General features: G+C 40.4%; 3 long non-coding RNA genes across 3 annotated transcripts; 2 read left to right on the top strand and 1 right to left on the bottom strand.

Moving 5' to 3' along the window:
* Positions 1–1,648: 1,648 nt before the first annotated feature.
* LOC103131001 (uncharacterized) lies at positions 1,649–5,784 on the bottom strand. Its single transcript, XR_475313.2, has 2 exons — positions 5,327–5,784; positions 1,649–2,242 (listed from the first exon to the last, which is right to left on the bottom strand). It is a non-coding gene; the product is annotated as an uncharacterized LOC103131001 (long non-coding RNA).
* Positions 2,249–3,770, top strand: LOC107834653 (uncharacterized). Its single transcript, XR_001660462.1, has 2 exons — positions 2,249–3,095; positions 3,130–3,770. It is a non-coding gene; the product is annotated as an uncharacterized LOC107834653 (long non-coding RNA).
* A 1,754-nt stretch (positions 5,785–7,538) lies between the features above and the next one.
* On the top strand, positions 7,539–10,341 carry LOC107834655 (uncharacterized). Its single transcript, XR_001660464.1, has 2 exons — positions 7,539–7,641; positions 8,729–10,341. It is a non-coding gene; the product is annotated as an uncharacterized LOC107834655 (long non-coding RNA).

Genomic DNA, 10,341 nt, shown 5'->3' with positions numbered 1-10,341 from the left:
TTCGACAAAACGTTTTACAATCATTGGTCAAGTACACGGGAGCTAGAATTCTGATTGGCAGACATCTTTGTCTATTATCTACAGTTTAGTTGAGGCGGGCCGTTTGGTCCAATGCTCGCTTTGTTTGAAAAGCCGGAGGTCTGGCCCCCAGACGAAGCTCTTTAAGCCCGGAGAATACAGTTTGGTTGAGGCGGACCATGAAGATTGGTTGAGGTGGACCGTTTGGTCAAAAGCTGGAAATCCGGCCTCCGGCCGGAACTCTTTAAGCCCTGTAAAAAAAAATAAATAAATAAAATAAATATATATATATATATATATATATATATATATATATATATATATATATATATATATATATATATATATATATATATATATTTTTTTTTTTTTATGGTCAACTGTAAGTGAAACTATAGAGCCTTGATGACACCTAGTGGACAATATTCACATATTTAATTTGGTCCGCATGGTGTCATCAACTGTCCTTCAAACACGTTTGTCCCTTGGACACCATTTGTCTGTAAGTTCATTTTATTAATTGTTATTTCAGTATTGGGTAATATTTTATAAGAAAAGTTCTATGTTCCCCAACCAAAATTCAAAGCGCCACCGTTAGCTAATTAGTAATAATTGGGAGTGATTTGTTTGCTGTAGTCTAGTTGTTTTTATTATTTTGTATGTGGTCGAGATACACTTTTGTGCTTTCTTACTTTTTCACAAAAACAAACCAGAAAAGAGTTGCAAAATAAAACAAGAAAACTATCAAGGACTGGATTATTTTCAATTCAGGTGTTAGGTAGTTGTCTAGCTTTGTAAGAGCGACACATCGTGAGGGCAGCATAGACATTGGAGAGTCCGAGCCAGAGACTCTATATATCCAGGACCCTGCTGAGGGTGTAGAGCTGGTCCAGTGTTCCACACGACCAGGACGAAAACCACACTGCTCTTCCTGAATCCGAGGTTCAGCTATTCGACGGACCCTCCTCTCCAGGACCCCTGAATAGACCTATCAAGGTAATTTACACTGAGGAATTCTGGTCAGGTCCTGAAATTGGTTAATGGACCTGGTGAAGCATAGAAACAAAAATGAATGAAGTCCAACAGTAGTATGACTCTGCCATGTTTGCAGATCTAGGCAGATTTTTTTCATATTGGATTAAGATATTTCTTCCTCCCCAGAACAATTTCTAAGTCTTGCCAGAGGTCCTCAATGAAGCTCAATAAATTATCCAGGTTTCAAGCAGATGTGAAACATTTACAGCGGCATGCTGTGTTTGTCGCATTAAAACAGAAAAAGGAAGTATTTTGAAAGCTGTTACTGCAGCTATGTGGCTGGTTACTTCTATGAAGAGAGACAGTCTGGTTGATGTGCCTCTGCTGACCTCCAGTTGTGCTGCGTTTGGTCAGCGTGGCTCATCATTCATCATGTCCTGGAGGTTCGGAGGTCAAACCGGTAACCTCACAGGAAATGTGAAAGATGGTGAACTGTGGGGCGGCTGGAAGCAATGGGACTTTACCAATGAGGTTCATGCAGCCTGGAGGCAGGAACACATTCAAGTGTAGCAGCTGCTTCTAGAGGCTCAGAAACAGACGGAGTCCGTAAGGTTTCCTTCTCTGTAACGATGAGGAAAAACTTCAACCAACAAGATTCAAGGTTCACACTCGGCTTTTATTGGGAACGAAGATAAAACTACTTAGCTGACTGTCTTATGTAGGCACTTCACATCAACACAAGCAAAACAATGTGGAGCTTCTTCATCAGTATGTTTCTGTGATTTTGTACAGCAGCAGCTCAAAAACTCCCTGAGAAGAAAATAAAATCGAACTAATTTGACCTCTGGGGTCAAGTGGAGTTCTTCCCTCTGTAACTCGGGCATGTTGCACAGCTGTAACCCTGCTGGTTAAAGTGTGTAATTGGAAATACTCAAAAAAAAAATCAAATGTACAAGCGTGGACCTAAGAGGAGAAGCGAGCAATTGTACGCAAACAATTGGCGTAGCAGTTGCTACTGCGCAAGGAATGAGAGGAGACGCAGAATGTACAAGACGAGTCGGCAGAGAGAGCAGTGTTTGTTCAGTCCTTCATAAGCTTTTTGTCTTCGAAGTAGGTCTGCTCGATGCGCCTGCAGAAGGACAGCAGGTTGCTGTAGCTCTTGACCCGCTCTGCCAGCTCAGTGCTGGTGAGTCTGGTGGTGAGGATGGTGAAGAGGTGGCCGAACACCAGCGCGTCCAGCTCCGTCGCCCTGCAGCACACAGCAAAGCTGCTTAATCAAAATGGCCTGGCAAATCAGGAATTCACATTCCTGATTTAGTTTTGTTTCTTTACATTTTAACATCCCAACTCTGCTTTCTTCAGTTTAGTTCAAAAATGCTTTATTGATTTCAATTAAAAGTTGTCTCAGTATCTTCAAAAATCATCATTGAGCAGGAAAAGAGCCTGTGACTGAAGACATTATTTGACTAAAATTGCAGAATTTGGAATTAATAATTAAAATTCAATTTTCAATAAATTGTGTTTTTTCTAATAAAATGTTTTTGCACTAGGAAGTGGTGGTTTTCCTAGTGCAAAAACGTTTGCACTAGGAAACATTTTTGCATGTTTCCTAGTGCAAAAAGAAATCAACTTTCTTTTCACAGAAAGTTGATTTTCTGTTATACACAGAAAATCAATTGCTTTTCTGTATTTCACAAAAACTACAATAGAAACACTTTTTTCACAACAGGACTTACATGATTAAACCGCCGGCTGATACTACTGATGAAGAAGACGACAGGAAGCGGTAGGATGACGGTTCGGCGCAAACAAACTTATTCATGTGTGATTTTTAATTGTGTTTCTTATTTAATGGAAACACCAATTTTGTGAAATAGCATTTTTTTCCCACATTATCAGAATATCAATCAAGTTTGTAATGGAAATGCAGCTACTGATGCTGTCATTAGCTTCTTTAGCTAACAGCTAAAATAAACAAACAGGTAGAACAGAAGATATTTCACAGTAACTTGTCCTGAATGATAGCATCAGTAGTTAGCAAATGCTGCTAATCGGTCTCCTTTGTTTTTCTCCCACTTCTCTTCTCTCTGCCTCATTGTTTGGTTAGAAAGTTGGGCAGAGAGAGGCTTAAGTTAGGGATATCCACTCTGTTAGACGGGAGAGATGCTTTGAGGATACTAATCAACTGCTAAATAAAAAAGAAACAGCTTGTTGCCGTGGTTGAACACCATAAGGGTCCAAAAGTAAAAAAGGAGCAAAAATCCTTCCATCAACTCTAAGCAAATCAGAGCCACCATAAGAGAAAAGCTCCAACATGACTGCACAGATGTAGAATTTATCTTATTGGGATTTTTGTGACAGTCCCAGAATAAGTGCAGGGTTTCCCCCAGAGAATTTGCTAAGCCCGGTGGTCGGGGCGCCGAGGGGGTCCACCGCTGTTCCATTGGTGGTCCACAGTGTTTTTGTATTAAAAGATGTTATGTTGACCATAGACATGAATACGTAGATGCCTCATTGAGCGCTGAGTCCTACGTTATGTCGCCATCATCTTGTATGTGGCAGTAGAGCGATTGGAGCTCCCTAAGTCATGTGCTTTAGGCTTTAGGATAAAAGCCTAAAGACGTATCGCAGCAACGGGCTGCTCCATGAGGCGTCTACGTATTGATGTTGACAGGAAATGTAAAAATATTACTGGGTAATAATTAGATGTTATGGGAAAATATCGTGAGTGAGACGCTATTTAAACCCACAACTATACAATCTTAAAAACAACAAATAAAAAAAATACAGCTAAAATTAATATCAGTTATTTGCACTTCTGTTAATACAAATTAAGTCAGCAGTTCCATAAGGCCCCCATTTATGGGGCTTCATGGCCCCATAAATGCTAATATTTTAACACAGACCACAGATGTATAAATATAACATTTGTTTATTGAGATTATCAATGCTGCTAAATTTGATTTTAAATGGTTTCAGCAAAGAATTTAAATTGTTTAACATTTAAATTAAGATTTTAAGGAGCTGGCAAGTTTACTTTGTAAAGGTTCGGAGAACATAGTAAGATTGTTTTGTTATCATAGCAACAATCTGATGTTATGAGTTTAATCTTTGAGTTTGAGCTCTGTTTGTTCATAAATACAAATTAGTAAATTGTAACTTATTACTTTTTAGGTTGGCCAATTAAACTACTCCCCCTCTCTTAGATTTCACTAAATCTAACACAGAAGCTGTTAGAGGTGCTGATGTTTTTAGCAGCAAGAGGGGCCGCTAAGTCAAATTCTGCTCCAGGCCTCATACAGCCTTGGACCAGCCCTGCATGATGAGTTAAATCTGCTGCACTGCAGGCAGAGATGCGCAACAAAATGCTACCAATATGGCTTTAGTAGCTCTTCCATTTTGTGTCTGTTGAGTTTTTAATAAGCGCCACAAAAACTATTTTGGTTGCTTGAGTTTTAAGGGACGAGTTTCTCAGATCTCGCGGCTGTGTGCATCAACTTTGGCTGACTAAGTGGACAAAGCATTTGATATGGTTTGATGCTTTATGTAACCTGAAAAATAATAATAGAAATAATAGTAAAATAATATAAAACCAGCGTAATGCGTCACTACGAGTCGAGCGCGAAAATTCTTCACCTGGCTAAACCTGCACGATGAGGTTAGCGCTGGTTCGTTAATCACTAACGCTCTGGCCAACCAGGACTACATATATAAACTTTATAGGGAAGACAGAGCCAAACGCTGGGCAGCATGTTGAGATGTAAAAGCCGCATAATTCTTTGTTCAATCTCACCGCTCCCTCAACACGCTCCTTTGAAAGCAAGTTATACCTGCGGTTCCCATAGAGCTGCGCAACCACAGCTAACGTGGTGGGTTTTAAACTCTTACTTCGATGCAGAGTTCTGCAAAGAGGCATAATTTGTCACAGGGAGTTGATGTAAATATCCATACATGTCACCCTGTGTCCAGTTTGAGTGAAAGGAGGCGCCAGTTGAGGTAAACTAAAGAAATAAAGCAGTAACAGCCAGGTTTATAGTTGTGTGCTCTTTTGTGTTGGTGTATCGGTAGTTTCAATCATTTAAATGTTACATATTGCTGATGCTCCTGTCAGGGAAACAAATACAAAAAAGATGGAACAACAACAAAGTTACTTTCAAATAGTTTCACTAATAAATTTTGCCAACTTATTTTTGATTCTTTCTCAAGTTTAACATTATGAATTTTAAAGATCAATTAACAATTTTCAATGGAGCAAGCTTGCGCAGATGTAATGCTAAGGTTTATCCACCAGGTGGTGCTCAGACATGTTTGTGCTCAGCAGACTGATACCTACTGTTTGTTGAAGAAATAAGGCTGAGTGCCCAGTCTCTGAGACAGAGCCTGACAGCACTGGTTCACATCTTCATAGACCTAAAACACATAGAAACAGCAGATGTCTGATTTTCAGGTAGATATTTCCCCTGCTAGAAGTGTTCACATTTTCTCTTGCATCACAACCAAAGCTTGATGGATTTTATTCGAGTTTAGTCTGATAGACCAAAAGTGTCTCTAGTAACTTTTCACCCTTAACTCAGTCAGTTTTATGGAGCCGCTGTGAACAGTTTCTAAGGTTTCCCACAAATTGTCCATCTGGTTTTTGTAGGTCTATGTTCTGTGACAATACTGGATGTTGGTTCACCAGAGCTTGGCCTGTTGCAGAAAGCAATAAATCAATGAATCACATGGTAGCTTAAAATGAGCTCAATCATTTCCATTCGCATGATTTATTGATTTTCTCTTTCTATGGAAACTGCTCTTCAGTCTGATGTTTTGGGCTCTTTTTTTAAAGGACAATTTTGTTTTATTTATTGTTTCTGTTGTTTTATTTACTTATATTTAAAATGTCTTCCAATTCCAGTGTTAAATGTTCATAGAATTTATGTTACGTTTATAGGGTTGGCCCCCTGCTGTACCGTTTTGTTCTGTTTGATCGGCTCACCAGGTCCAACTTTCTGTTAATACTTTTGGGGTTTTGTTTTTCTTTTCTTTTTTTTTTTTGGACATGGGAAACTGAGGACATTTAACTCTCCTTTTTCTTCACAGAAAATCAAAAGCAGCTGAACCAAAAACCAAAATTCAAGGGAGTTTAAGAATAAAATATATATTTTTTGAACCCTTATTTTTGTCTCGTGTCCTCTAATATGTTGTGCCCTTGGTGGACGTAACATATTTGTGGGTTCTCGTTTAAACAAAGTTTACCTTTATAAATTAGTCGTGTCCTGAGATTGTTTTTTGGTTTTTTCGATTATGCTGGTTCTTCTGTGCATTTTGGCACAGCTGGCGCGCATTGCGGTGGTTAATTAGGATATTCGGGCATGGTGTTCTTGTGGCTTTGTGTGTGCATGGGCTTTTCTGATAAAGTGTGGCTTGTTTCTGTGGTCTAGACATGGAGTTTGACCAGGAGGAGTTTGTTAAAAAGCCCACATTGGAGTCTTTGGGCAAATGCACAAAGGATCAGTTGTTGTTAGTAGCCGAGCATTTCAAGGTTACAGTAAATAAATGTGCTAAAAGAGGAACAGTTGAAGCCGAGTTGTTAGAAGCACTGGTTCAGATAGGAATTTTTCCTGCTACAGTTTTACCAAAAAGTCCTGTTGGATCGCCATCGAAAGCTTCGTTGCCAGATGACCCGGTTCGTTTGAAGGAACTTGAAGTTGAATTAGGACGGCTTGCTTTGAGAGAGAAAGAGCTGTATCTTGAACAAGGAAAACTGGAGATACAAGCTGAACTACGTTTGAAAGAACTCGAGCTTGGTGCTGGGACTTCGCAATCCCAATCAAATGATTTGGATGTTAGTAAAAATGTTCGCTTGGTTCCTCCATTTTATGAGCAGGATGTTGATACGTTCACGTTGTTTGAGTGAGTGGCACTCACACTTAAATGGTCTAAAAATGTGTGGACTTTGTTGTTGCAGTGTGCATTAAGTGGCAAAGCGCAAGAGGCAAATGCGTCCCTGTCTGTGGCTGATAGCCTTGATTTTGAGAAAGTTAAAAGTGCTATTTTGAGGGCGTATGAACTAGTACCTGAAGCTTATCGCCAAAAATTTCGCAAATTAAAAAAACACTATAATCAAACTTATGTGGATTTTGTCAGAGATAAAGAAATTCTCTTTGATCGTTGGTGCGCTGCTGAAAATGTTGCCGACTTTGCACAACTTAAGCAGCTCATTTTAATGGAAGACTTTAAAAAGAGCTAGCCAGGCCGCAGCATATTAATATGCTGAAGCCTTATATTGAGCGTGCGCCCACTCTGAATAAATCTGTCAGTTGTGTTTCCAGTGAACGAGCTGACGCCTGCATTGGGGCAGGTGCGGACGCACAGGAGGAACTGTCCAGTGCTGAACCTGAAGGTGGCGTCTTTTCCCCGGCTGTCACTGAAGGAAGGTTTCCAAAATAAGAGGTTCTGGAAAACGTACCTCTCCGGTTGTCTCACATTGATTTTTCTAAGCAGACTGATGTCATTCATTTGATCCAGTCTTATAGGTCGTTGTTCACAGACATTCCCACTCAGACTCGTGTGCTCAGCCATGACATTGATGTTGGTGATTCCAAGCCTATTAAACAACAGCCTTACAGAGTGAACCCGGACAAGCGATGCCGTTTGAAGATGCAGGTGGAGTNTCACATGGTAGCTTAAAATGAGCTCAATCATTTCCATTCGCATGATTTATTGATTTTCTCTTTCTATGGAAACTGCTCTTCAGTCTGATGTTTTGTTCTCTTTTTTTTAAAGGACAATTTTGTTTTATTTATTGTTTCTGTTGTTTTATTTACTTATATTTAAAATGTCTTCCAGTTCCAGTGTTAAATGTTCATCAGAATTTATGTTGCGTGAAAATGTTCTCAAACAGCAATATTACTGTTTATCGTTGACAGGCCTACACTGAACCTCAGACATGATCAGTCTGGCTGTAGTATAGCCTGGCAGATTGCTGCTGTAATGTGATGAGATGCAGACGGCAGTTATTATAAGCCAAACATTACAGGATGCATAAAGTCATTATGAAGCAGGTTAGCTTCAATAAAGAACTGAGCTTTATGTTTGTTATGTGCTTCAGGCACATTATGATAATTTTTGTCTATTTCTTCTTGATTGTTTTTTTTATAGACTTTCAGTTGAATGACCGTTTGTCTTTTGTTAATATATTTTGGAGTTTGGACAATTTCTTATTTTTGGTAATTAATTTGATTAAGTTAATTTGTGGCGTTGTTGGTCTGCCTTAAATAGGCTGGGTTTCGACATGTTAAAGAAACGCCCTTCCACTCGCTTCACCACCACTGGGAATGTGTCTTGACGGGTGCGCACACGTCCAGTCGCTGTAGGCCACAGCGGACGTCTCCAGCCTGCCATGTGGTATTGTTGTTAGCCTCTGTTTGTTTGTTTTTATGTTATGATTTTGGCCTGGTGGGACCGGTTGTCCTGTTTTTGATTTTTCTTTTGCATTAGATTCTTTTTGCTTTAGTCCGGTACTAGCAGGAGATTCGACGACCCTTTATAGGGTTGGCCCCCTGCTGTACCGTTTTGTTCTGTTCTCACCAGGTCCAACTTTCTGTTTGGGGTTTTGTTTTTCTTTTTTTCTTTTTGGACATGGGAAACTGAGGACATTTAACTCCATGACATTGATGTTGGTGATTCCAAGCCTATTAAACAACAGCCTTACAGAGTGAACCCGGACAAGCGATGCCGTTTGAAGATGCAGGTGGAGTACATGGACTTGCTGTTACAAGCAGTAGTACGGACTTAAGGAAGGTAAATGGGGTGCCTAGGCCGGATTGTTATCCACTGCCTCATATGGAGGCAGTGAATAACTGCCTCCATATGAGGATAACTGTGACTGAATCCAGTCACAGACTGGATTCAGCAAATCCAGTCTGTGACTAAACTGGATTTGCTGAAGGGATACTGGCAGATACCCTTAACAGCATGAGCCCAGGAAATTTCCGCTTTTGTCACACCCGATCATTTCCTTCAATATATGGTGATGGCTTTTGGGATGCGTAACGCCCCAGCGATGTTTCAACGGCTAATGAATGTGGTTTGGCGCGGTTTATAACTCTGTGAGGCTTATTTGGATGATTTGGTGATTTGTTCTGGTACATGTGCTGAGCACGTTGAACATTTAAGAAATGTTTTTGCGCATCTGACTGAGGCTAATTTGACAGTTAATTTCTCTAAATGCCAATTCAGTCAAGCGACAGTGACCTATCTTGGAAAAAGGGAGGGGGAAGGTCAAGTGCGCCCCGTTGAGGCTAAAGTAGAGGCTATTTTATCGGTTCCGGTACCCACCACTCGTATTGAGTCAAGTCGCTATCTAGCAATGGTTGGTTACTACAGGGGGTATTGGAGCCAAATATGTGTATCTTTGGTTTTTGGTCACTAGATGGGGATGTGGGCTCCAATATATAAATCAAGAGGTGACAGATAGCTGTCAGGTGTTGAACCCGGAAGGGCATAAAAGTTTTTAACCGCTGTGGCGGAGTCATTATTAACACTGTTACCGTGTACTATGGAATAAATGGATCTTGTTCACAAATGTTTATCTGTCTGGACCAAAGTGTGGAGTTTGGATTGCAAGAAGATCAGGGATTGATATTACAAGCGATCAACAGGTGATGTTAGCCGCTCAGCACGTCATAACAAAGCAGCAACGGGTCAACACTTAAACTAGTGCAGGGTTGAACTGGCTAGTATACTGTCAAAAACTTGTCCTTTTTGGACTTTGAGCAAAGTGATGGAAACTATGTGGAGCAGACTGAGACCGTTTGGACTGTGAGGAGCTGTCGTTTGTTAGCTGGACGCTACAGAACTAAAAAAACATCAAGCTGCGACCGCGGCAGAGAAAGGATTGGATGGACGCGGTGGCAGATAATTTGTGATTGAAAGTACGTAACCCATTGGACCAGACCGCGGCAACAATGGATCGAATGGACGCGGTGGCAGACGGGCACTGATTGAGGAGGATCAGATCACTGGTCTTTGAAGGTCGTTGTGGATTGGATTATGGAATGTCAACAGGCGCCCAACAAGGTATGTGTAGCGCTACATCTTTGATGGCCATTACTTTTTATTGTGTGCACACATTAAACCAATGCATTGGTAATCGAGGCGTTTAAATAATAATATTGGGCATTGCCTCTTTGCGATCGAGGCTCATTTTATAGCTTTTTGCACATTTGTCTTTCAAGTGGACTTCAGCACTATGGAAATGGACGAAAATACTGAGACTGAACAGATGGTTGTTGCTGGGGAAACTCAAAAACGTACTGTTAAATTAACAAAAAAGGCTTTGGCTGAAAAACTTGAAACATTACA

This window comes from Poecilia formosa, unplaced genomic scaffold (genome assembly GCF_000485575.1).
Source record: "Poecilia formosa unplaced genomic scaffold, Poecilia_formosa-5.1.2 Scaffold706, whole genome shotgun sequence".
Lineage (NCBI taxonomy): Eukaryota > Metazoa > Chordata > Actinopteri > Cyprinodontiformes > Poeciliidae > Poecilia > Poecilia formosa.
The sequence above is the reverse complement of the archived record's forward strand: the minus strand, read 5'-3'. Positions and strand labels throughout refer to the sequence as shown.